At 50.9% G+C, this 27,599-nt stretch overlaps 1 protein-coding gene across 3 annotated transcripts in view; it reads left to right on the top strand.

Annotated features, from left to right (window-relative positions):
- The first annotated feature begins 3,320 nt into the window (after positions 1 to 3,320).
- The window catches only part of PKNOX2 (PBX/knotted 1 homeobox 2), a 298,614-nt gene continuing 274,335 nt past the window's right edge, over positions 3,321 to 27,599 (top strand). The window contains exon 1 of one of the 3 annotated variants that reach the window (XM_027532931.1): positions 3,321 to 3,421. The gene's annotated coding sequence lies outside the window, so the exon portion shown is untranslated. Of the gene's footprint in view, positions 3,422 to 3,683; positions 3,780 to 27,599 lie in introns of those variants that run through there. The other 2 variants (XM_027532932.1, XM_027532934.1) reach the window with 2 other exon arrangements.

Here is a 27,599-nt window from a genome sequence, read left to right as displayed (position 1 = left end):
GTATTTGAAGATGGGCTTTAAGGTGATTAAACTTAAATGAGGTCATAAGGGTGGGCCCCTAATCCAATACAACTGGTGCCCTTATAAGAAGAGGAAGAGACACCAGAGGGCATTCTGCTGTCTGGCGTACACAATGGAAAGGCCACGAGAGGACACAGCAAGAAGGTGCCATCTTCTAGCCAGGAAAAGAGGTCTCATCAGGAACTAATCCTCGTTGGCACCTTGACCTTGGACTTCCAGTCTCCAGAACCATGAGAAAATAACTGTCTGTTGTTTAGGCCTCTTAGTCTGTGGTATTTTGTTATGGTACCCCAAGCAGACTAATACAGACAAGTCTTTAATTTACAAGGTGATATAGACAGCAGCATAGACAGGATTCAGTTAGGCCACTGATTAGACATGTCTAAGACTCAGAAGAGGGCTTCCTAGGTGGCTCAGTGGTAAAGAATCCGCCTGCCACTGCAGGAGACAGAGGTTTGATTGCTGGATTGGGAAGATGCCCTGGAGAAGGAAATGGCAACCCACTCCAGTATTCTTGCCTGGGAAATCCCTTGGACAGAGGAGCCTGGTGGGCTACAGTCCATAGGGTCGCAAAGAGTCGGACATGACTGAGTGACTGAGCATAAGCACAAGGGCTCAGAAGGGACGACTTAGGTTGCTGTTAGCTTCTTCTGCTAAAGATGGATTAAGCGCAGATAGATTGAGAACATGGCCCAGAACCACGCCTGATGAACTCCAGCACTGAAGAAAGATGGCAAGAGTGGTAGGAACTCCTGTTGGTTCTAATGCTGATGTGTTGGTGACTTAAGTGACATACGTGCCCCTCTCTACCCCCTTCTTCATCCTCAGAAGGATGATGGGGGAGAGATGGTGGGTATCTGAAATGAATTCTACAGACTTCATTCCTACTTTATTCCTTCTCTACTCACTGACAAAGCCAACATTTAGAAATGGAGTTTATGGAATTTGACATATTGTCGATTCACTTGTTCATTAATTTTTTTGTGAGCTGTGTCATCTGTTGGATTCTTGTATTATTATTTTTTAATGTTTTCTCTATTGGGACTTTGCCTTCTTCAACAAGAATGGAAGCTTCTTGAGGACAGGAGCTGTTATTTGAATTTCTTTGTTTCTGCCCTTTATCCTTAGCTCTAGCACACAGCTGAGCTTGGGTACAGGACAAACATTTGCTTTGAATGATTATAAGAATGGTCACATTAAAAAAATTTTTTTTTTTGGCTGTGCTGGGTCTTCGTTGCTGTGCATGGGCTTTCTCTACGTGCAGTGAGTGGGGGTTACTCTCTAGCGGCGGTGCACAGGCTTCTCACTGCATTGGCTTCTCTTGTAAGCATCGGTGCATGGGCTTCGGTAGTTGCGGCTCTCAGGCTCTAGAGCCTGGGCTCAGTAGTTATGGCGAATGGGCTTACTTGCTGTGTGGCATGTGGGATCCTAGTTTCTGGACTAGGGATCAAATCTGTGTCCCCACACTGGCAGGCGGATTCTTAACCACTGGACTGCCAGGGAAGTCCCAGAACAGTTACATTTAGATAATCATTTTAAAACTTCTGCAAATTACAAAATAGTCAAAGTAAGATATCTTTATTTAAAATTACAATGTGCATTTTAAAGCCTCAAAAGAATATTAGTGTAGAAATCACAGTATTTAAGTAGACTCCAAAATAGCTCATGGCAATGGATCTCCTGTACCGAGAGAGAGAGATGGGCAAGGAACTAGATTTCAGAAAATGAGGGGTGTGACAAGTGTGAGTCAGTGATGCATGGCCGTTGCCTGCAGCACTATTTACGGCTCAGTGACACCTCTCTGATGGGGTTAAGTATTTACATGCAGCCTGATTCTTCCCTCTGACTCTGCAAGCTACAGCAGCTCACTGGGAGCCCTGGGAAAGAGAGAAAACCCTCCCTCCAGGGATCCAGGGGCTAGTGGATCTTCCCTCCCCTTCCTGGATCTGAACTGGGCTTCCCTCTGAGAGTTTATGGCAGCCTGACCTCCAGCCTCTGAGTTGGAGAATCTGGCTGCTTCTGTACTACATAAAAAGGGCAAGTGTGTTCATTATTATTATATTATTATCAATGTATAATATATAAGTGCGATTATACTGTCAGCAGCCAGAGTTTCTGACCACAGATCAAGCTGGGGTGACATAAATACACCTAGTGAGGTCTTTGGAGAGTCTATGAGAAGCTGAGAGGATTCAATTCTGTCTATGATGGGGGCTCCAGTGAAGTATCTTCCACAAGCGACTTTGGAAGTGGAATGTGGTGGGAGGTGGGGTGGGGTGAGGGTGGGGGCGGGCACTGGGAGGATCTGTATAAACAGTATTTGCTATATCTGGGTTGTGATGTAAAAAAAAAAAAAAGATTCAATTGCCTCCTCTGAGCAGTAGCTAATGGCTCTCATTCTTGGCCAGGAAGGAGGCAGACAAGGAATGACCCAGAGGCCTGGAAAGAGCGAAGGGGCAGCCTTCAGCTTCTTGGGTCAGCTTCTTTACCTGAAAACCTGGGCTGCTTGGGTTTCACTTTCTGCTTTCCTCACTTACATCCGTGTCTTTTGTCTAGGCTTTATCCAGGCCCCCTGCCTGGTCTGGGGTCAGAGGATCAATCGCTGCCTGACAGTGGCTGAAATGGCTCCTCTCCAGAGAGCAAGAAGCAAATTTCATAGGGGAAGTGGGGTTCTCTTGTCCCTTACACAGAGGGCCACGTGCTAAGTTGTGGAAGCAAGCAAGCCTCCACCTGACACTCACTTAGTAGGACTGTAATCTTGGTGGAATGAAAGAAGGCACATGTCTGACCACATATGCTTGTGTGGTACTCCTCCTGTTGAATTTCCTCCCAGAAGCAGAGGAAGCCACCCCAGTAGTCAGTCCCAGGCTGTAACAGTCCAGCTGGCCTCTCCTTTTACACCACCTCACCGATCCCCAGAACTCTGCCACTTTTTAGAATGAAAATAGGAAGAGGCTTAAAACAGGCCTGCCTCGCATTTGCAAAGAGGTGTTTTACTGACAAAGCCCCCACACCTTTTTATCTCTCCCTCTGCCCCACCTGCTAACAGTCTTCCCCTGGAAGAACCAACCGCCCCAGGAAGCCCAGAGCAGAAGGAGCTCTTGAGAACAGGAATAACTAACCAGAGTGTCATCTGAGCACCTTTTCTGGGGCCAGGGTAATGAGAATTATTCAAATGCAATCATAAAAATGAGGCCAGCCAGGCAGCAATGGGGTGGAGCTGGGAGAGGAGTGGGGGTAGGGGGAAGGATTTCTTGCCAGTCTTAAGTTTCATAATTTCTGGGGAGTGCTCTCAGGGTCCACAGAAGAAAATTTCCCCGCATCTCCACCCCGCTGAACTCAAGTTGTCTGGAAGCCCCGCCTCGGTTGTCTGCCGAGGGGGACTTGGCCTGGGTTGCAGGTAGTATCCCCGAGTTCCTGGAGGGCAGGGGGTGGGGGGTCGGCTGCGTTCTTCCGTCGGAGGCCACTTCTCACTCTGAGGTTTTCTCCCGGCAGCCGGAGCCGGCTTAGACGTCTTAGAAAAGTCTCCAGCAGAGGGAGACACTCCGGCGGCTGCTCCGACTTGGAAGCGGCCGGGGCCGGGAGTGGGTGGGGGTGATGGGGGGGGTGGGGAGAAAGGGGGAGTGGGGAGAGGGGAGGTGTGTGGAGGGGGGGGGGCTCCGGGGGGCGGGTCCCTGTGCCGCTGACGTCCCGAGCAGTGCTGGGAAGTATAGGCTGTGTTGTCACGCCGGTGTCAGTCTGATGAAGATTGGCATCAGGTAAGCTGTCATTCATTTCCATGTCAGAGACGCTTTTGCAGGCGGCGGCGGCGCGGCGGCGGCGGGTGCTGCTGCTGCGGGCGGCTGCCTCAGAGCGCGTGTGTTTTATTCCAGTCCCCAAGCCAGAGTATTATTCATTGCGACAGGGCAAGGAGGAGAGAGGGAGAGAGGGAGGCAGCAGGGAGGAGAGAGAGGGAGGCAGCAGGGAGGAGGGAGGCAGGGAGCAGCGAGGGACGGCGGGAGCGTGCAGAGGAGCTGGGGAAGCGCCGGGAGAGCGCGGAGCGAAGCAGCGCGAGCGGCGTTGAGGCCCGGGAAGGAGGCGGCCCGCCCGCGCCCGGGCCCGGCCAGCGCGCAGCCCCGCCGCCCGGCCGCCTCGCCCCGCTCGGGCCCTTGGCGGGGCGTGCATTGTCCACGAGTGCGAGGAGCGGGGCTGCGGACTCGGACCCCCGCGGGCCTAAGACACCGTAGCGGGCGGGCGGGGAGCTGCGCTCTGGGTGCGCCGGGGACCCGAGTAGGGACTCGCGCGCGGGCCGGCGGAGCCCCGGTGCCGGGAGCTCCGGGCTGGGCGCTCCGCGGGGGAGGCTGAGATCGGCGGGCCGGCTCCAGGTTCGCTTTCTTTCTCCCGGCTTCGGGCGCCCTTCGGGCCGGCGCTTCCTTGGCGCCAACAGCTTGGAGCTGCCTTCGAGCGGCTGGAAGCCGGAGCAGCCCCAGACTCGAGCCGGGTGGCTGGAGTCCGGGAGCCGCGGCCGCGTCCTGCCCGGCCTGGGGAGCCGGGACGAGTGAGGGTTTGCAGGCGGATCCGTGGGGACAGCGGAGCACGAGCTGTGGATCAGGGAAGCCGGGATCGCAGGGGCCAGGCTCGGGGACCCTAACGCGGGAGGAGCCGTTAATTTGTAGCGTTACTAGCTTTCCAAGGATTGTTGGGAGTCTTTGGCGAGGTGTGGGGAGGCGTAGGGGCCCTAGGCGAGATTCGGGAATTGGAAGCCCTCCTGGCTTAAGAACTAGGGCACGAGTTCGTAAGAGGTGGGGTCGGAAAGCGCTCAAAGAGAGAGAGCCGAGGGGGATGGGGCAGGGTCCCGAGTCTGCTGCGCAAAGTTTGCGTTTCTTTCGGGTGAGGCGTGCGGGGCTTTCCCGACTCCAGATCCAGAGGAAGAAACGAGCCACGCGGGCCGCCTTTTCCGGGGGCTCTCAGGGGAGAACCCGAGGTTCCGGCGCTGTGTGGAGACCAGGGGCTAGGACTGGGAGTAGGGCGAGGGGTGGGCGGTGGTTGTGCATCAGCCCTGAATGAGGGCTGGGCTTCGGGACGAGGTTAGAGTTCGGGTTTTTAGGATCCAAGCTGTTTTCAGAAGCCGGATCTAAGGGCCGCCGATCGAATCTGCACACCGGTCAAAGCAGGGAGCCGGAAGGCTGGAGTTAGGGGCCTGGGCTTACATCTGAGGCTGGAATCGGAGGAACTGGTGGCGTTTTTTAAGGTTTAGCCACGGGTTCACGGCTTTTTTTGGAGGCGGGGTGGGGAGTTAAAACTATTGGAATTTGGGGAGGGTCGCGCCCGGGAGTCCCCACTCTCAGTGGGTTGAAAAACGATTAGGTAGGCAATGAAAGTAGTTGATGGGCGCCATGGCCGGCGAGCCCCAAATTCCTGCCGCTTATCCCCGAAAGAGGATCTGGAGGAAAGGACTTGAGGAGCGCAGGACCGGGTCCTTGGAGAAAGATTCCGGGAAGCGGACAATTCGAAGGGGTGTTCTGGGCGAAGCGACAGGGTAGCCTCGCAGGGCCAGGGATGGATAGGGACCTTGGCGGCTCGGCGGGCTCCGGAAGCCACTTGGAGTCTGCGGGTGCAGCGCGGCGGGGTGGGTGCCGTGGCTCGCAGGGGCCGCGGCCTGCGCGGGGGGCGCTAGCAGTAAGGCCTCGCTCCAGGCCTGGGGAGTCCGGGCTGCGGCGGAGGGCATGCTGGGCTCGAACTCAAGCGCCCGGACCGGAGCCGCCAGCTGTTGACCCGCAGGTTCTGTCTGCACTTCCCCTCGGCCTCGTCCGGAAGCCCACACGCCGGGCCGCCCGTGTGACGATCCGCTTGAGAAAGGGGGGGAACTTGGGGTCCTCTGCCCTTAACCCTTTGCCCCAGTACTCCTCCAGCGTGTTGAAATGTTTTCCAACTAGTGGAAACCGAAAGCTTCACATCTGAAGCAGATTTAGACTATCTCCTCCTCTTCAAATTTAAGAAAATGATGGTGTCCAAACACAAGCTCTATTACGCAAAGTCCTGGTCCCTAGCCCGACCGCGTGCCCTGCATTCTGGCCTTCCCGAGGCTTCAGGACCTTGGTGGGCGGAAGGTAGGGAGGGTCTCCTGTCTCTGATCGCCCACTCAAGCTGCACCCCTCTTGGCTCTGGCCTAGCTTGGTGGGGCCGGGGAGGGGGAAGAGAAGTCCCGACTAGGAACGGAGATTACCCCTTGGGCCACTGGAGAAGCAGAGTTGGGAAGTGAACAGGAGGAAGATTTGAAATTTCTCCTTTGCCATCTCAAACCCACTGTCCCAGCACTCTGCACACACCGCGCCCCTCTCCCGGGCAGCCAGAAGGCGCTTCCGGGACGCAGAAGGCGCGCGACCCACGAGTGGCCGCGGCGGCCCCGGGGCGCGGCGGCCGCCCGGCGGCGGAGCTCCGAGGCTGTTGTTTTGCAGGCTTGGAATTCAGGCGCCCTCTCTCCCGCGGAGAGCCCGAGGGCGGGAGGGAGCCGTGACCCCACGGAGACTCCCCGGTCACCGCCTCCCCCTTTGTGAGCGCGAAAAGCATGAAAGCCGAGAGAAAGGGATGCTGTTCAGAATAAGGGGCAGGGGGTTACCGGAGGGAGATGGGCCCGGCCACCGCTCACAGTAAAATGCCTCGTGCAAATTGCACTGAAGTGTACCCAACTTGAGACTGGCTGTTTTATGATCCTTTCTGCGAGTTTACAGCTCTCTGCTTTTAAGTCCATAGATTGCTTTAAGTTAATGAAAGTGCTGCTTTCAAAAAGGGCTTTTATTGTGCGGCCCTGGCAAGTCCAGCACCTCCCCTTTACTCTTCCAAAATGGGCCTGTTTAGAAAGAGGGAGCCTCCTGGAGTTTTCACATGGACAGAGCTTGGGGGGAGGACGCCGTATGACAATGAGGATTAATAAAAATCAATGTCCAAGTCATTCGGCAAGAGGAGCTCACTTCTTTTCCAGTCCAGCGCCATCTGTACATTCCTGTCTTGCCTTTTGGACTTGCACTGAGTCTGACTGCAAATGTGGCGGGGTGCCTCCCCCTGACACCCCCCTCTCCGCATTGCTTTATGTAGGCCTGACCTTGTTCAATTAAACTCAAACTGGATTTCAGGATTTCAACTGGCTGCCCATTCAAACTGCAACTAAAATATTTACTTGGGACTGGGGGAGGGGCTTTGCCTGGCATTCAGGGAGATAGATGTGTTAAAATGTCAGGGAGGAAGGCTGGGAACCTTGAGAAGACACATGGAAGGCTGTTTTCCTGGGCTTTTTTCCTTTTCTCAATCTATTTGGCACAAAAGGTGAGATGACAAGGTTTTTGACTAGGTCCTAACACAGAAACTGCAGTGGGGCTGGCCTGCGGCTTTGACCGCATGTCATAACCATTTAAACTGTGGTTAGTTGTTCAAAGCCCAAAGCTTCTCCAAGCTGGGTTTCATTAACTCTACACCAGTTGCCTGGAAGTTCGGTAGCAATAAATTGTATAAACACATTTGAAGTAAGTTAGTGATGAAATAAGGAGAATTACTGTCTTGTGAGTGGAGAATCCTGAATTCATGGAGTTCTAGCTTAACTGGAAACATACCTCCTCTTCCTTGGCCTTGATGTTTATGGGTGTACCAGAGTGTGTGTTAAATTTCTTTCTGCTATGTCCATCTTCAACCTGGGGCTGTAACTCATTAGGGACCAAGGCATGCCTAGAAAGCAAAAAAGCTGGGTTTTAAAGGGCTCTCTATTAGCCTGGTTTAGAAACCAAACCAAACCCATCAACCTGACTTCCTTACCCTGGATGAATGCAATGTGCAACAGAAACAGCAGCAGAGCAGACCAAATTAGATTTTTAAATGTTAGCGGCTTAATAATACTGTGTTGTTAGCAATTGAATTTGTTTTTATTAAAGAAACAACCTATAAAATTTATAGGCTTCCAACATGTTGCAAGATTTCCTTGCTATTTATTTAGCCTCCTCCCCCTCTTCTGAAATTCTATCTTCAATTTCAAACTTTTTGTTCCCGATTTATTTAATTTGGAGCACATTTTCTAAATTAGTTCAAGGAAGGTGAGAAATGCAGTTATAAGTTTTTCTTTTTTCCTGTGCCGTGCGGCACCAGGACAGCGATGCTGTAAGATATATATAAATGTGTGATGCAATTGCCCGAGGTGCCGGCATGTGAAGCAGAGTGTCTGGATCAAACAAAATGCAGATCAGTGTAGGGAGAGGATGAAAATGATGCCACAGAGGAAGTTACGTGGGGAATGAAATCATCACGAGCCACCGTTAGCCTTGATTCTAGCCAACACACCATGCTTTGTATGACACTTCAGATGAGATCCGTGACTTACTGAAGATTGAATTAGGCTGAGAAGCCGAATTTTGGAGGAGGAGCCTTACTGGCTGGGCTCCGTCCAGGCTGCATGGCCAGGCTTGTTGCGATGAGGATCTGCTAATTTAATTAAAGCTAATACCTGGTGGGACTTCCCTGGTGGCTCAGTGGAAAAGAACCTGCCTGCCAATGCGGGAGACCGGGGTTTGATCCCTGGGTCTGGAAGATCCCCTGGAAGAGGAAATGGCAACCCACTTCAGTATTCTTGCCTGGAAAATTCCATGGACAGAGGAGCCTGGTGGACTACAGTCCATGGGGTCAAAAAAGAACTGGGCACAACTGTGCGACTGAAGAGCACCAACAATGCCTGGTGCGAAAGGGAGGAGGGAGGTGATGGAGGCTGGCAGGTCAGCGTGCCGCGCGGTGTTTAGGCTGAAGCTTGGGGCCCTGGCAGTTTTATGCCCTGTGACTGTCTGGCTTCATGACTAAAGTGGGTCAGCTAGCTAAGCTTCCAGGTCTTGGTTTCTTCGTCTGCAAAGTGGAATGTCTCACACAAATTCCTCATTAGGCCCTGAGAAAGACTGCTGCCTAATCCCTCACTCTAAATAATAAAGGAAATTGGAGGGAGGAGACTTCTGAGAAGTAAAGTTGCTTTCTTTGTGTTTTCTTGATCTGCCGAGCCCCAGAGCTGGTCCCCACAACTCTCAGGAGTTCCCAGTTAGACTTGGGTGGAGGGACTGAACTCCTGCCTTTCTTATATCCTAGAATTTGAAATCCCTGCCGTGATTCCAAAATCCACCTGGACTTTTCCTGGAAAGGCAATTAACCCCGAACTGGGGGAACCAGGGTACTGATTCCCACCAGTGCCACCTGGAGTAGCTTTCACCCATCAGATGAACACAGAATCTGACCGATCAGAAATGTTGTCTCTTTTCTTTATGTCACTGGGAAGAAGAGGCTGGGGTTGGGGGTGGGGGGTGGGGGTGGGGAGCAGGGTGGGCGCTGGTCTGGAGCTAACTGCAGCTTGAACCTCGCTGAGCAGCTTCCACGCTGGCAGATCAAAGCAGATTCTGGGCCAGAAAGCCTGAGAAGTTACACCCGGCCCTTACACAAAAGTGCATTTGCACTTGGAACCTCCTTCCGTTCCGGCGCCTGATTTTTCAAAGCTAGCCAGTGATACTGGAGACAGGCTGCAGTGGAATGCTTTGCCTTTAAATCTCCCTCATCCGGGGGTGGGGGGAGACTTCTTGGGGTAATTTTTCCCTCCGCACATCCTTCTCCAGTGGTCACAGGCAGCATCTGTTTCCAGTCTGATGGGGGAAGAGCTGGGACACACAGAATGAGGGTGGAGGGAGATGGAAGGCACTCCTTCTACCAGAGCTCGACTTTTCCTCGGTCCAGATCCCCCAGGAGGAAGGAGGAACCAGCCCTGGGCAGCTGGGGAAGAGCTTGCTGCCAGAGTGTTGTCTTGAGGGAGATCTGCTGTTTGGCTTGGATCTCTCACCCCCCAGCCCTGCCCGCCTGGGTTTCTAATTACAAGAAGGATGGTTCTGCTAAGACCTATCTCACTAAAAACACATCTTAGTGTGTAATAAGAAACCCTAAACCAGGCAGGATATTTTAAAACTGAAGCAATGAAGATTAGATTAAGTTCTCCACCAAACAGCTCCGCTCTCATATTATTTTTGGCTGGAATGTGGAGAAAAGCCGCTAGCCCTAGGGCCCAGGGCAGACTCCGGAGGGTTTGGATGGGGCTGGGGAGGGTGGCGTAACTGTTACTTTCTCTGCTCAGTAGGAACATGGCCAGTTTCAGTACAGCTCAGGCCAGGCAGCGGGGTGCCTTGTGGGGGGAGGAGGGAGCCTGAGGACAGGGAGGAGACCCTACCCAAAGGGGCCAGAGAGTGGTCCTGAGTCAGCAGGTCACAGGGCACTGAGAACCTTTTAACTCCCTCACATCATCTAGTCTTCTGTGTTCAGTTTATGCTCCTACCCGCCCCCCACTGCCCCATCCCAAGCCTAGTTAACCCAGCCATCCGCCACGTGGCCTTTGCAGGATCCTTAGTTTGTACAGGCTTTCCTGACTAAGAAGGTAAAGAATCCACCTGCAATGCAGGAGACCTGGGTTCGGTCACTGGATCGGGAAGATCTCCTGGAGGAGGGCATGGCAACCCACTCCAGTATTCTTGCCTGGAGAATTCCATGAACAGAGGAGGCTGGCTGGGGGGCTACAGTCCATGGGGTCCCAAAGAATGGAACGTGACTTTCACTTTCACTTCAGTTTATTGGGTATTTTTCTGGGTGGAGAGAGGAACAAGCAGTTGTGCAGACTTCCTGGTAATAGAGTAACCAATAATGGGGCAGAAGAAGCCCTCACTGTCTTGACCAGGATGGGCAGCAGGGGGTCTATTCAACCCTTTGTTCCTTCATTCAGCAAATACTTAGAGTGGCTCCTCTGTGCCTGGCATGGTCCTCGGCACTGAGGACGCAGCATCAAAAACAAATGGGGCACTGAGGACGCAGCATCAAAAACAAATGGAACGAACACATGTGACCATCAGGTCACTGCCCTTGAGTAGTTTGCTGCAACAAGTTCAGAGTACAGGTTAGCTTCAGAAAAAAACCACATCAGAAGTCTAACTCTACTAGTTACTAATCGGGTGAATTTAGACAAGTTGCTGTGGGCTTCCCAGGTGGCACTAGTGGTAAAGAACCTGCCTGGCAATGCAGGAGACATAAGAGGGTTGGATCTCTGGGTCGGGAAGATCCCCTGGAGGAGGGCATGGCAACCATCTCCAGTATTCTTTCCTGGAGAATCCCATGGACAGAGGAGCCTGGAGAGAGAGAGTTCATAGGGTTGCAAAGAGTCGGACACAACTGCAGTGACTTACCATGCACACACAGACAAGTTGCTTACCATCTCTGATTCAGTTTCCCCATCTGTAAAGAGGGAAATAGAAGAACATAGCTCATAGAACTGTGGAGAGAGGGTCTGTAAAGTGCGAGCACAGTGTCTGCCCCCCAGGATGGGCTCAGTTGGTTTTCTGTCCAGCTTGTGGCTTATCCAGCCTCCCCTTTCCCTTGCCTTTCCTTCCCCAGGACATGGCCTGGGCCTCCCACAGGTCACTGGCACAGCAACAAGTGCTGAACAAACAGCCGTGTGCTCCCGTCTGCATGCAGACTTCAGGAGGGGCTGTGGTAGAAATGGGGACACAGAGCGTGTCCCCAGGGACTGTGCAGCTCCAGGAAGGACAAAGTTGACCCACAAAGGACTGAGAGATGCGTGCGCATGCACTGAAGTGAAAAGAAAAAAAAAAAGGTAGAAATCAATTGTTAACAACAGAGGCAAGAGGAGGATGGGAGGCTGCCAAGTGATGGGGGCTGAGTGGAGGTGAGCTCTCAGTTGGTCTGGAGTTGGAGGGGCAAAACATGAGACTGTCCAGGTCAAGGTGCTCCAGTACTGTCCTGGTGATGGCTGGCGGTCGGGGGTGGGTGGTGGGCAGACTGTACTAGGTTAAAAAGTCCAGCCTCCTCTGACCACAGCCAGGGGGTCAGAAGGGGCCACCACTGCCTCAGGAGAGCCTCCCAGGCCTCCCTGTTGGGGAATAGGCTGGTTTCACGCCTTGATCTTTCAATGCATAGAACTTAGGATTATGATTTAGTGCAGGGGGCCAACCAGCTAATTTCACTCCCGGCTGTGATGCGACTCTCTTACCTACCATCCCTGCACTCCCTAAGCCAGGAGAGCAGAGGCTAGGCCCACACCCGGCCCTCTCGGGGGCCACGAAGCTGCTGATGCCAGAGCAGCTGGGATGTGGAGAACAAGGATTCTGCTCCAGACTGGCCACTGGCTTGCTGTTGACCTACAACATGTGACTGCCCTGTGGATGTCAGTTACTTCGGCCATCTAACCAGGAGCTGGAACTTGCTCTCAGAGGCCCCGCTCATCCCAAAGTTCTGTGATCCTGTGTTTCCTTCCATGGACTTGATTCACACAGAGATGGTCATTGGAACCACTATTGAAACACCAAACCAACAAGTATGACGCGTAGCAGCCAAGGCACGGAGTGTGAGGGCTTGGCCCTGGGGTGTCCTTCTGTTGTAGGGTCTCCCAAGACAATGGGGAGTTGACAATGGCTTTGGCTTGATCGATGGCCTTCCCAGGGTGAATGGGCAAGTCTAGCAGTAGGGGCGGGCTTCCCAGGTGGCACAGTGGTAAAGAACCCACCTGCCAGTGCAGGAGACACAAGAGACATGGGTTCCATCCTGGGTCAGGAAGATCCCCTGAAGGAAGAAATAGCAACCCACTCCAGTATTCTTGCCGGGGAAATCCCATGGATAGAGGAGCTTGGCGGGCTATAGTCCCTGGGCATGACAGCAACTGAGCACATAACTCACAAAGAATGGTAGGGACAGCTCCATGAGGTGGCCTTTTATCTGAAGACTCACCTGCCTCTTTAAAAAGTGCCGTTTGCTTCTTTTGTTGAGCTAGTGTGGTGCTGGGAGAAGGGTCACTGGCTTTGGAGCCATTCTGTGTTCTGACCCTGGATCTACTACAACTAAGCTTGTGTCCTTCGGCACATCATCGAACCTCCCTGAATCTCACTTTTCTTAGCTAGACAGGCTGCTGCTGCTGCTGCTAAGTCGCTTCAGTTGTGTCCAACTCTGTGCGACCCCATAGACGGCAGCCCACCATGCTCCCCCGTCCCTGGGATTCTCCAGGCAAGAACACTGGAGTGGGTTGCCATTTCCTTCTCCAATGCATGAAAGAGAAAAGTAAAAGTGAAGTCGCTCAGTCGTGTCCGACTCTTAGTGGCCCCATGGACAGCAGCCCACGAGGCTCCTCCATCCATGGGATTTTCCAGGCAAGAGTACTGGAGTGGGTTGCCATTGCAGGATAGTAATAATACGAAGCACATAGGACTATTGGGTGAAGAAGGGAATGGCAACCCTTGGGGTCGAGAAGAGTCAGGATTGAGTGACTAACACAACAAGAGGAGTATTGTGACTTTTCTAGAAGAAAGTATCCATAAGTGTTCACGGTGAATATTAGCTTTTTTCCCCCAATTAGAGAATTTTCTCATGCACTCTCTCGTCTGAGCCTCTCAACTTTGTGACGCTGTCTCACTTTACAAGGGAGAGGAACCTGGGCTCAGAGAGTGGCGGAAGCGACAGAGCCAGGAAGGGACGGCAGATGCCTCTGTCTGTCCAGGGGGACACACGGTAATTAGGGTGGCCTGCGTCCACCTATGATGATGAGGGCTCTTTCTTTAGCCTTCCAGAGACAGAACAAGCACCGCTGAGGTCTAAGAGCCTCCGTGTCCTGAACTCTACCTTGCCCTCTCCTGAGAGTCTCTTCACAGGAGCCGCCTGAACCCAGCTCCCCGCCACCCAAACCTTTGTTTGGCAAACTGCGGGTACCTCCCGGCTGTTATGGAAACCCAGACTATCTGCGTTGACGGATTTAAGGACCGCCGGGGAGGGCTCGGGACTGAGAACGAGCTCCTGTCACCCTGAGGCCCTGGGCGCATACCTGGAGTCTCTCTGGGCTGCTGTTTTTTCACTTCCACAAAGCTTTCAGGAGGGCTGGGGTGCCTGGCACGGAGATGGGGAGGTGGGTTTCCGGCAGGGAGGCGGGGTGATGGCAGGGGCAGTGGGTGGCAGAGCTGCAATGCCATCACCCTGCCTCCACCGGCCACCGCGGCTGGGAGGTGGCTCAGAGTGAGCCGACTGATGTGATGTCCTGGGGCTACACGTGTGGTCCTCTGGCTCTCCGTCCTGACAGACACGGGGGACCCTGAGGCTGTAAGTGGCAGGGCCTCTGTCTGGGCTGAGTCCAGGGTGGTTCAGGGAGTCTAGATGGAGCAGGGGGAGTGAGCCCACACCCAGAGGTCCCTCATGTGGTTCTCACTGCGCTGTCCCTTGTCTCTGAGTAGTCTCCATTCCCAGGCCTGTGCTGAGCCGGGGGTCCAGGGCTGTCCCCACCCTTTCTCAGGTGAGGCCCTGCTCTGTGTGGGTTGTGAGTTCAACTCCAGGTCAGGGGCTGAGAGAAGCAGCCCAGAGAGATTCCACACGTGCACCCAGGGCCTCGTGGTGACAGGAGTGTGTTCTCAGTCCTGAGCCCTCTCTGGTGGTCCTTAAATCCGTCAGCGAGCCGCCTGCTTAATGAAAGCCTGGCCATGTGCTGTGTGGTTCTCAGGGCCTCGTGTGTTTGACCTTCGACACGCCTCTTAGCTTCTCTGGATCTTGGCGTCCTCATTTTATACAAGGAGGAGGTTAGATAAGATTGTCTTCGAGGCCCCTTCCGGATCTGCTATTCTGTGACTCTGGGGGCTGTCCATGCTGGAGTGTGTGCTCCCGACGCCCAGGCGCCCTGCGTCCGGAGGAGGTGGTGGGCTTCAGGGAATGTTCAGCCCAGCGGTGGTAGGACTGCCTGGCTCTGACTAAGCAGGGCGGGGTGGGGAGAAGGAGATTTAAGGGCAGCCGGGTCTCACTTAATTTGGGTGCTGGAGCTGGCGAGCTCCCACCGAGGGGCCCTTTCTGAGTGGGGGGGATAGTCATCAAGCAGGAGAGACCAGCGGTTAGGGAGCTCAAGTCTGATGCTCTCCTGTGGCCTGAGCAGAAGTGGTGGTTTTGCACTGTTGCCTTGATGGGAGCGTGTCTCATGGCCCCATCTCCCTCCAGCCCTCTCTGGGAGGAGCTGACTAGATGCACAGTGGGGCGGCAGTCCCCTGGGGGCTCCTCACTCGTCGTTAGTATGACCCGGAGGACAGCCAGAGAGCTTGGTGGGACTCCCCAGCTTTCCCTGGGGGCCAGAGGAAGGCATCCCGTTAGCAGCAGTGAGATGGGAGGATGCTACCACCTGTAGACGCCCAGACTGTTGGGAAAAGCCCTTTCCAAGCTGGACGTCTGGTCTCCTGGAATACTCTTCAGAGTCGTTTCCATTGGCTTTGGAAGGGAGAAAAGATGGAGAGAGCTCTGCACTCGCGGGCTGTGCTCTGGGTGGTGCAGTTAGCTGCTGGCAGGGGACTAGGGGAACATCCCCCACTTTCTTTCTGCACAGAGTCCAGCTGCCACCCGTCCACAGTGGGGCTGGATTCCGCTGGGAGGGAGGAGACCAGCTCCCATAGCGAGCATGCAGACCACGGGAAGAAAAGGGCTCTTCTGAGTCCTGTGATTTTTGAGTTAGCTGCACAAGTCCGCAGGAGAGTGGGGACCCTTTCACTACGTTCTGGGAGCACTCACTCTTTATCTGGCCATCATCATAGACCCAGGAAAGAAAGTGAGGCTCAGCGTGCGTAAGAGAACTTGCCAAGGGTCACCCATCTGGTTCGGTGTCCCTCTGGATCAGTGGTCTTTTCAGCCCAGCTTGCTGCCTGCTCTAGGGAGACGTGTGTTTAGGGGTAAGTTGCTATGGATGGCTTGCTAACTTTTTTCTCCTTCTCTCTGCCAGCCTAGACCCTCTGCTCCAGCTCATAGCAGGCTCAATGTGAGATACAGGGCTTTGACTGGGTAGGTCACAGGTGATGAGATTCTGGCGTGACAAGGAGCATGACTGAGGCAGACCAGTGCCTCATGAGCCAGAGCCTTGGGTTTGAGCTGAGACTCAGCTGTATGCTTAGTGCATGGCCTTAAAAGCTGGCCCCACCATCCTCCTCAGTAAAATGGTGGTGATAACGCCTACTGGCCAGGACCACCTGAGCTAGCAGATGAGGATGTGTTGGCATATTACATAAACATAAACAAAAGTGCCTGCACTGTGCTTCACACGTAACATGTGGGGGAGAAAATCAGTTGGCACAGACTCTATGTTTCTTAATAGTTTAGGGTTGAGCACACATACATGCACACACACACACATACTACACACACCCTCCTCATGCTCACTCAGAGAGTGATGACAACCCTGTTTAAGTGATTGAAAGCTGGCAGGGTGGCCGTTCACAATGGCCCCACAGCTGGGGCGTGAATGGGTGGTTTTCTAGATTCCCGCATAGAGTCAGCAAACCGGAATTGCAAGCCTACTATGTGCCAGTGGTTGTCCCCACTTAAGTTTTCTCGTTTGGCCCAGTGAGGGGCCATCTCGGGCCTGGTGTGGGGAGGCTTGGCTTCTGCTGGGTCCCATCAGTCTGCACCAGGCCATAGGCTCCTCCCTGTAGGTAACATTCATGCTATAGATTTTTACTGAGCACCTTGTACATGTCAGACCTGGTGAAGGTGCTGAGGAGACCGTGAACTAGGCAGACAGGCACCCTGCCCATGAAACTCACAGTCTTCGGGGGAGATGGGCATTTGAGTTCTGTGAGTAATTAGTGAAACCATGATAAGAGGCATGGAGGAGAAGTCCAGAAAATGATGAGCACATAGCTGGGGGATGTGCGCTCCTCTGGGGATCTGGAGGGCATCCTGGGGACATGAGCTTCATGCTGAGGTTTAAGGGGAACTGGTGAGGATTCTAGTCACCTTGGGCTGGGTTTGCCTGACCTCGTGGTCACTTGAGGCCCTTCCTGAAGAGAGAGAGTAGGCCAACCCCTCATCCCGGGGGGCTCCTTTTCCATCCCAGGCAAGGGCAGAACAAGGTGAGAGAAAGCCAGTGGGCGCCAGAGACAGCCTGCCAGGGATTTTGCTCTCACTTGCCATCTCTGGGGTCGCACAGAGTTGGACACGACTGAAGCGACTTAGCAGCAGTAGCAGCAGCAGAGTTTACTAGGCGGCTTCACAGAGCAGAGCTGATGCTGTTCCCACAGAGCCCCTCCCCCTAACCCATCCTTCCACACTCCTCCAGGGCACAGCCTCCAGGGGAGCCTTTAAACGATGCAGGCCTCCCTTGCCCATTCTTTCCTGGCTGGGGCCCTGCTCGTATCTGGGGCTGCCTGGTGATGTTGCCTGGTGATGTTCACATTCATGTCTCACCTGAGTTGATTTCTGGAAACCCCTTAAGGGCAGCAGCTGTGAGCTGGGGAGGAAGGCTCACCCTTCTTTCTTGGTACCATTGAGAGGACTGTATTCATCACAGATCTGGCCCTTCCCCCTAGATGGGATGAAGTCAACCTCTTGAGTTGTTTCCTTGGTGAAGTTGGAAACACTGGGAACAATAGATGAATATTTTGTAGTCTGGTCCTTTGGAGGGGGCACTGGAGAGGCAGGAGTGGGTAGCCAGAGAGAGACTGATGAGTTTAAGTGACTAGGGCTGTAAATGCAAAGTTAAACAGATGATTTAAAAAAAAAAAAATGGGTGCTTGCAAGGGAATAGCTGGTGGTACAGAATGGACCTTTGCCTGAGGCATCAGCATCCCCCGGGGTTGGCAAAGTGTATCTGCCTTGGGGTTGGAGAGGTAGGGCCTCACTTATGCCACAGGCTGGATGTGTGATTTTGGGCAATTTCCTAAGCCTTTGAGCCTGAGTTTCTTCCCTTTTGTGAAATTGGGAGAACAAAGACTCTGCAGAGTTTCGATGAGCCTGGTCTAGTCCCTGATTGCTTGCTTGCTTAATTGTTTCAGTTGTGTCCAACTCTTTGAGAGCCTGTGGACCATAGCCCACCCAGCTCCTCTGTCCATGGGATTTTCTAGACAGGAGTGCTGGAGTGGGTTGCCATGCCCTCCGCCAGGGTATCTTCCTGACCCAGGGATCAAGCTCGTCTCCTAGGTCTCCTGCATTGCAAGTGGATTCTCTACTAGGGAAGCCCCTAGTCCCTGGCACAGGGTACTAAAGATGTGTGGGTTCCTTTCCTGCATGTCCTTCTCTCTCCCCACAGTGCTGGACACAAAATTCCCCTTCAGGAGTCAGGAAGGAGTGGGTGCAGGGAGGTGTGGGCCTCTCTGGGGAGCCCAGCTGGAATGGCTGTCCGAGGACTGCAGGCTGGAGGCATGGATGTCAGAGCTGGCGAGTCTTCCCCAAAGGCCGGGCACAGTGTTCTGGGGCTCCCGCAATAATCAGAACAGGGTAAGTGGCCGTGGGAGGGCTGCAGAGCAGAGATTCTTTGAATTGGGAGGATAGGAGGGAGGAAATGAACACTTAGGAAGAGGCTGCTCTGTGCTTGCCCTTGAGCTAGGTGCTTTAGCACCCATTGTGTGAATTTATAAATGTAGAAGCATAAAATTTTAAAGTCTCAGAAATCTCAGAACTGGAAAGGACATAAAGACATCTATTTCAGCCTCTGTATTTTATATATGGAGAAATGAGGCTCAGAGAGGGCAGTAATTTGCCTAAGGTCACACAGGAAACTGGTGGCAGAGGTAGGTTAGAAACTGCCCAGGCCAGGACAGTTGGAGCAGAGCAGAAAGAGCACAGATTTTGGAATTAGACAGACTTAGACTGTCTACAAATGTGCTTACAGTATGACCTAGAGAAACTTACTTCCTGAGCCTCAGTTTGCTCAGCTGTAAGATGGGATAATAATTCTCGACTCAAGTGGTGGCCATGAAATAGAAATGAGATTACCTGGGTGAAGTGCCTGATATGATAAGGGGGCTCTATGGGCTTGAATCCTTTCCCCTCTCAGCCCTGCCCCCTCCCCACTTGGCTCAGGGCTCTGACCACACCCACAGGGCCTCCAAAGAGCCTTGAGCTGGTCCAGCCTTGTCCCCACTAGGGTGCCAATACACAGGAGGCCTGGGGGCACTCATTCATTTCCTCATTCAGTTATTCAAGTACTTACTACGAATCTCGCGAGTGTGCAAGGCATTGTCTTGGTGCCTGGGCTTTATTGTTGCTGTTGTTCACTTGCTAAGTCATGTCCAACAATTTGTGACCCCATGGACTGCAGTGCACCAGCCTCCCCTGTCCTTCACTATCTCCCGGAATTTGCTCAGATTCATGTCCACTGAGTCAGTGATGCCATCTAACCATCTTATCCTCTGCTGCTCCCTTCTCTTTTTGCCCTCAATCTTTCCCAGCATCAGGATCTTTTCCAGTGAGTCAGCTCTTCACATTAAGTGGCTAAAGTACTGGAGCTTCAGCTTCAGCATCAATCCTTCTAGTGAATGTTCAGGGTTGATTTCCTTTAGGATTGACTAGTTTGATCTGCTTGCAGTCCAAGGGCTAGAAAGGAGCAAAAACAGATGTAGCCTCTAGCCTGATAGAGTTTTCAGTGGATGGAGAGAAACATTAATTAAAAAAAAAATCATACAAATAAATTTGAAACAACACATGTAAAAGGAGCTTTGACGGGGAAAATGTGGAACTATGAGAGCATTTAAACAGGAGATTTTATTTAGAGAGAGCAGGGAAGAGTCTGCAAGGAAGAGAAGTTTGAGCTGAGATCTGAAGGGAGAGGAGGAAATGAGTGAATAAAGATGGAAGCAAAGAGTAGGGTTTAATCCCTTGGCCAGGAAGTTCCCCTGGAGGAGGGCATGGAAACGCCTTCCAGTATTCTTGCCTGGAAAATCCCATGGACAGAGGAGTCTGGTGGGCTACCGTCCATGGTGTCCTGATGAGTCGGATACAACTGAAGCAACTGTGCACACATGCAAAGTGTATTCCAGGGTGTGTGCCTGGGGGAAACAGTAGGTGTGAAGGCCCTGGGGAGAGAGGAGGTACTGATGGATGGCCAGGGGGCCAGGGCAGAGAACCATGTCAGGAGGGACAACTTGGAAGAGCTGGGAAGCACGCACAAGCAGTCTGATCTGGACCAGGCAGCACGTTTGGATGAGAAGGGAAGACCAAGGCTGTGATTCTAAAGTAGAGACAAGGCTAAAGCTTGGCTAAAGCGACTTCCCTGCTGGTCCAGCGGTGACGAATCCACCTGCCAATGCAGGGGATACGAGTTCGATCCCTGGTCCAGGAAGATTGCCCAGGGGCAACTAAGCCCGTGCACCACAGTGACTGAAACCTGCGTGCCTAGGGCCTGTGCTCCGAAACACGAGGAGCCACCGCCCCGAGAAGCCGGCACACCCCAGCTAGAGAGGAGTCCCTACTCACCGCAGCTGGAAAGAAGGCCGAGTGCAGCAACCAACGCCTTGTGCAGCCAGAAATAATAAATAAAGAAATAAAAAATTTAAAAACGCTGGCTATAGGCCCGGAGAGAGAAACAGAAATGAAAGTAATAATAATAAAAATCATAAATAGATTGCAGGTCCTTGGTGGAGAGGAGGGAGGTAGAAGTAAAAAATGAGCAAATCCATCATATAAGTGAACGGTGTCAAATTCATTTACGTCAAAGCCTTAATGATTTGGATTCATCGTTGAATAAAAGCCGAAGCCCTCACCGTGGCAGAATCCCCACCTCCCCAGTCCCGTTCCTCTCGCTGTCTTCCTTTTGCACTGCTCTGGCCAGCCAGATCATCCCCACCCAGATTTCCCTGTGGAACCCAGAGGGGTCAGGCATGCTTCTCCCTTGGGGTTCTTATACTGGCTGTTCTCTCTGCCTGGAGCCCTCTTTCCCTGACCTTTGTTTGACTCGCTTTGATCTAGGCAGAGCTGAGGGCGAGACCCTCAGGATTCAGGATTCTTAAACATTTGGGGAACTTCTGAGAAGATCCTCCAAGTCATGAGTCCCCAACCTCTGGGATCTAGTGCCTGGTGATCTGAGGTGGAGCTGATGTAATAATAGTAGAAATAAAGTGCCCCGTAAATGTAATGAGCTTAAATCACACTGAAACCACCTGCTCTGACCCCTGGTTCGTGGAAAAATTGTTTTCCATGAAACTGATCCCTGGTGACAAAAAGGTTGGGTACCACTGCTCCAAATGGTCTATGAGGTTGTGGCTGTTCTGTGTGTGAGGTGGGCAAATAATCTCCCAACGATGATGAGCATTTGTTTCTCAAGACCTGGGTCCAATCAGCTTCCAGTGTTGAGCACTCTGCTCTTCTGCCCGCCCCCTCAAGCCCCAGCTCCACCCAGACTGGCCACTCTTGGTCTTAGGCTGGAGCTGGGATACACAGAGAAGATGTCTTTGCCCTGGTGCCTGGGCCTTTGGGGGCTGTGCTGGGGGACAGGCCTCAAGCTGTGTTCCTATTCAGAGTGGGAGCCATCAACGTTATCCTTCAGCTGATGTTTGCATTCTGAAAATGCATTTGTTTTGTTTTGGAGCCACAGAGCACGGGAAAGCCTCAGTCACCGGAGGCCAACCATCTCAGTTTGCCGGGAGCCATACTGGTTTAGTGCTTTGGTGCTGAAAGCCCCAATTTCAGGTGGAGCCCTGGGTCCCGGGCGCTGGGGTGGTTGGTAACCCTGTGAGTCAGTTCAGACAGACTCATACAGCCACTAAAAGCTGTCTCCTTGCTCCCTCCATCTGGCTTCTGAATCTCTCAGCAATAACAGAAGTCCCCAGAGGGCCTAACAGAAAGATAGAAGCTTGTGGCTAGAGATAGTGGTTTAGTCGCTAAGTCATGTCCAACTCTTGAGACCCCCATGGACAGAGGAGCCTGGCAGGCTACAGTCCATGGGATTCTCCAGGCAAGAAAACTGGAGTGGCTTGCCATTTCCTTCTCCAGAGTTCAAATCCCACGTCTGTTGCGGACTATCATCTTGACTATCATGTAAACCTGCGTTTCAGGGTCCTCTTTTGTAAACATGGGGACTGTAATAGTTCCACGATGGTGTTGGGTGGGGACTCAGATGGCCTGATGCGTATATAACTCCTGGCACATGATAGGTGTTCCTGTCACAGGCTAGGTCATCATTTATTCCCAGTGTTGGCTATCAGATCAGATCAGATCAGATCAGTTGCTCAGTCGTGTCCGACTCTTTTCGACCCCATGAATCGCAGCACGCCAGGCCTCCCTGTCCATCACAAACTCCCGGAGTTCACCCAGACTCACGTCCATCGAGTCAGTGATGCCATCCAGCCATCTCATCCTCTGTCGTCCCCTTCTCCTCCTGCCCCCAATCCCTCCCAGCATCAGAGTCTTTTCCAATGAGTCAACTCTTTGCCTGAGGGTGGCCAAAGTACTGGAGTTTCAGCTTGAGCATCATTCCTTCCAAAGAAATCCCAGGGCTGATCTCCTTTAGGATGGACTGGTTGGATCTCCTTGCAGTCCAAGGGACTCTCAAGAGTCTTCTCCAACACCACAGTTCAAAAGCATCAATTCTTCGGTGCCCAGCCTTCTTCACAGTCCAACTCTCACATTCATACATGACCACAGGAAAAACCATAGCCTTGACTAGACGGACCTTTGTTGGCAAAGTAATGTCTCTGCTATAGGATGGGAGAAATCACCACTTCCTTTCTCTCAGAGAGGCTGGCCTAGGCACCCCCAGCGCCATGCACAGAGGGTTCTTAAATGGGCTGGGAGTCATCTGGTCAAGGGACTCAGGGCATGATGGCTGCAGCATGTGACAAGTATGTTTCTGACCGTGGGTCCCCTGCCGTGTGGATTATTGGAGACACGTCTTAAGTTCATGGCCAGCTACTCCCTGCCTCTCTGATGGAGGGTGAACTGTGCTCATGGGACAGGAGCTCTTTTTTTTTTTTATAAATTTTTTTTACATTGACCTTTAAAAAAAAAGAAATTTATTACTTATTTATTTGGCTGCACTGGGAACTTCCTCGATGGCTCAACAGGTAAAGAATCTGCCAGCAATGCAGGAGACACAGGAGATGTGAGTTCAATCCCTGGGTTGGTAAGATCCCCTGGAGGAGGGCATGCCAACACACTCCAGTATTCTTACCTGGAGAATCCCATGGACAGAAGAGCCTGGCGGGACACAGTCCATGGGGTCACAAAGAGTCAGACACGACTAAGCACATGGCACACAGATCTTCACTGCAGCATATGGGATCTAGTTCTCTGACCTGGGATCGAACCCAGGCCCCCTGCATTGGGAGCACAGAGTCTTAACCACTGGACCACCAGGAAAGTCCCTACATTGCTTATTTCAATGGCCAAAATGAAACAAAGGAGATAAACATGATTTCCAAGGCATTCTAAAAGTCACAAGAAGAGATGATTGTTTTCAGATCAACTCTTTTCCTGGATTTCCAGTCTAACATTGACTTTGACAAGCCGGGGGCATCAGCAGATTGCACTCCCTCGATGAATGGAGTATTCTTGAAGGGCCAGTCTGAGCAGGGCACGGACTCATGCAGAGAAGAGAAGACCAATGGGCTGTTACTCGAAGCTGAACACGCTCTATTTCCTGTGAGGTTTTCCTCTGTTGCCTGTGGCCCCTCCATTTGGCTCAAATCCATTTTCAATTTGTTTAGCACCCACCGTGCACCAGCCACCAGGGAGGAAAACAAAGATGATGAGCTTTGGCCTCTACGTGAAGGAGATTACAGTTTGAGTGGAGAGAGAAGTGTGGAAACATGGAAAATTAAATTATTTTGGAGGAGTTACATAGCAATACAAGAGGGTGGATCGTCAGAAGAGATGTTCCAGGACAGAGAGGATTCCTTACCGAACAAGAGACACAGAGAAGAGCGTCTCAGAGGAAGGCGATGTAGAGGGCTGCAAGACCCAGAGACCTGATGGAACAGGCGGGTGGGGTACCAAACCCCTGATATGTATGATCTTGGAGCAGGCTTGGGATGCAGGTGTGACTGCCTCGATTTTTTTATTTGTTTATTTTTTCCAGTATTTAAACTCTTTATTTTATACTGGAGTATAGCTGATTAACAATGTTGTAATAGTTTCAGGTGGACAGCAAAGGAACTCAGCCACTCTCCCCCAAAGTACATGGCTCCCCAGTGGCTACATGTAGCCACTCTCCCCCAAACTCCCCTCCCATCCAGGCTGCCACATAACAATGAGCAGAGTTCCCTGTGCTCTACAGTAGATCTCTGTTGGTTATCCATTTTAAATATAGCAGTGTGTACATGTCCATCCCCAATTCCCTAATTATCCCTTGCCTCCATCCTTCCCCCCAGCACCACCCCCCGACAACCATAAGTTCATTCGCTAAGTCTGTGAGTGACTGATTCTATCTATACATATGGCAAAGGCCGAGCCGCCCAGCTGATAACTTTGGCGCAGAAGCCAGGCCTATCTTCGTCTCAACTTTTCCAAGAGCAATCCTGTCTCCCATGAGCTAGACCCTGAAATTTGGGAAGGATTGACTAGTCAGGGAAAGGAGAGCCGTAAGCAAGGGTGTGAGTGAAGAAAGTCAGGGAAAGAAGAGCCGTAAGCAAGGGCATGTGTTGGGGTGTTAGCCAGCTGGCCAGGAGCCGGAAAAGTCAGCCTTCTCCTGGGGAGTAGCACCCCCAGTCTACTGTGGGGTAGACACTTGAGCCTCCAGAATTTTGCACATGCTGACTGCTGTTCTCCTCAGGACCTCTCCTCTCCACACTCAGGAGCACCCAATGTCTTTCTCTTGGCCTGAGTCGGAGGCTGGCTAGGCCAGCATCCTCCAAGAAGACCCAATAAATCCCTAGTGGTAACAGTAATAATAACAACACCATCTCACCTGTATAATGCATTTCTATCTACATAGTCCTTTCATTTGAGACCTGAAACAAACCATGAAGAAAGATGTCCTGACGACTGAACACAGGCCAGGGCTCCAGGAAGATTACTCATTGTTTATTGCTGTGTATGCAGCACATAAGAGGTGCTCAATAAACATTTATTTGGTCTCACTCCATTTGTGTGTACCAGATTCCAGCCCCTCTGTGGAAAGCAAGCAGCATTTCTGTCCTTCTCTCCTAGAGTTTGTTCTCTGTGCCCAGTGGCCCCATGTCTCAGCCAAGTAGAAGCTGTTGCAAAGCCCACATGCATTTATAACTATTGACTTCAAGGTTGAAAGAAATCTGAGTTTTTCTCTTTGGTTAGGTTCTCTGTGTTCAATTTAGTTTCACGTGAGAAATTAAATAACGACACTTTATCCTTGTCCTTTTTTTTGAGTAAAATATAAAAATTTGCCATTTTTAACTATTTTAAGTGTATAATCCAGTGATATTAACCACATTCACAATGTTGTACAAATGTCATCATATCTATCGTCAAAACTTTTTCACCACTCCAGGCAGATTAAACAATAACTCCTATTCCACCCTCATTCTGCCCTTGGTAAACTCTAATTATTTTCTGTCTCTGGGAATTTATCCATTCTAGCTATTTTATCTAAGTGGATGATAGTATACTTGTCCTTTTGTGACTGGCTATTTCAGCGTTTGTCTGTGTTGTAGCACATAGAAGAATTTAATTCCTTTTCACGACTGAACAGTGTTCTACTGTATATATATGTACCATATTTTGTTTAATCCAGTCATCTGTTGATGGACACTTGGGTTGTTTCTGCTTTTCAGCTATTGTGAATAATGCTGCAACTGTCTGAGTCTCTATTTTGAGTTCTTTTGGGTATGTACCTAGGGATGGAATTTCTGGGTCATATAGTAATTTGGGCTACCCTGGTGGCTCAGATAGTAAAGAATTTGCCTGCAGTGCAAGAGACCCAGGTTCAGTCCTTGGTTTGGGAGGATCCCCTGGAGAAAGGAACGGCTACCCACTCCAGTATTCTTGGCTAGAGAATCCCCTGGACAGAGGAGCCCGTCCATGGGGTCGCAGAGTCAGACATGACTGAGTGACTGACACACACGTAATAATTCTACATTTACTTTTTGAGGAACTGCCAAACTGTTTTTCACAGTGGCTGCACCATCCCACTAGCAAAACTCCAGGGTCCGGATTTCTCTAAATGCTCACTAACACTTGTTTTCTGTTTTTATTGTTGTTGTTTATAGTCATTCTATTAGCTTTGAAGTGGTGTCTCATTGTGGTTTTGATTTGCATTTCCCTAATGACTAATGGTGAGGCATATTTTCATGTACTTACTGGCCAATTTTTTTTATTAAAATTTTTTTTTCTTATTGGCTGTTTATATCTCTCCTTTGGAGAAAATTCTATTCAAGTGCTTTACTCATTTTAAAAATGGATTTTCCTCTTGCTGTTGAGTTGTGGGAGTTCTTTATATATTCTGAATATCAAACTCACCTGAAATGTACCTTGCAAAGATTTTGTAGGTTGTCTTTTCACTTCCTTGATATTGTCCTGTGATGAACAAGCTTTTATTTTAATGAAGTTCAATTTATATACGTTTATTTTGTTACTTACACTTTGGGTGATGTATTCTAATCATTGCCAAATCTGAGATCATATAGAATTATCCCCATGTTTGTTTTTTTTTTTTTTAAAGAATTTTATCTCTAATTTTAGGTTTTTGATCCATTTTGAGTTAGTGGTTTGTATGGCATGAGGTAAGGTCTAAAGCTTCATTCTTTTGCATATGGAAATCTAGTTGTCCCAGCACTCTTTGTAGAAGAGACTATTCCTTCCCCCAGTTGAGTGGCCTTGGTACCCTGTATATACTCAGTAGCTCAGTCGTGTCTGACTCTTTTGCGACCCCATGGACTGTAGCCTACCAGGCTCCTCTGTCCAGGGGATTTTCCAGGCAAGAATACTGGAGTGAGTTGCCAGAATCAATTAACCATTAATGTATAGGGTTACTTCTGGACTCTTGATTCAACTCTGTTTAGACTACTGTAGCTTTGTGGTAAAATCTGAAGTTGGGAAGTGTGAGTTTTTCAACTTTGTTCTTTTTTTTTGCCCCGGGATTGTTTTTTATATTCAGGGCTTCTTGTGATTCCATGTGAATTTGAGAATCAGTATTTCTCTTTCCATGGCAAAACCTGTTGGAATTTTGATAGAGACTGTGTTGAATCTGTAGATTTCTTTGAGTGGTATTGACATCTTAGCAATTGTAAGTCTTCCTGTCCATAAACGTGGAATGTCTTTCCATTTATTTAGGCCTTTTTTAGTTTTTTTCAGCAATGTTTTTTCAGGTTTCTGGGTAAAAGTCTTTCACTTTCTTTGCTACATATGTTCCTGGGTATTTTATTCTTTTACATGCTATTATAAATAGAATTGCTTTCTTAATGTCCTTTTCAGATTGCTCATTGTTGGTATATAAAAACACAACTGATCTTTGCATGTGATCTTGTACCCTACAACTTTGCTGAATCTATTAGTTCTAGTAGCTTTCCTGTGGATTCTTCGTGATTGTCTATATGTAGGTTCATGTCATCTACATATAAAAATTTTGATTTCTTCCTTTTGAATGCCCATCCCTGGTGCCTCAGAGGGTAAAGAATCTGCCTGCAATGCAGGAGACCTGGGTTTGATCCCTGGGATGGGCAAATCCCCTGGAAAAGGGAATGTCTACTCATTCCAGGATTCTTGCCTGGGAAATCCCATTGACAGAGGAGCCTGGGATCATAAAAAGTCAGACATGACTGAGTGACTAACAAATTCACTAGCTCTTTTTTTTTTTTTTCTACCTAATTTATCTGGGTAAACTTCTACTAAATGTTGAATAGTAG

Source organism: Bos indicus x Bos taurus, chromosome 29 (assembly GCF_003369695.1).
Source record: "Bos indicus x Bos taurus breed Angus x Brahman F1 hybrid chromosome 29, Bos_hybrid_MaternalHap_v2.0, whole genome shotgun sequence".
NCBI lineage: Eukaryota > Metazoa > Chordata > Mammalia > Artiodactyla > Bovidae > Bos > Bos indicus x Bos taurus.
The sequence above is the reverse complement of the archived record's forward strand: the minus strand, read 5'-3'. Positions and strand labels throughout refer to the sequence as shown.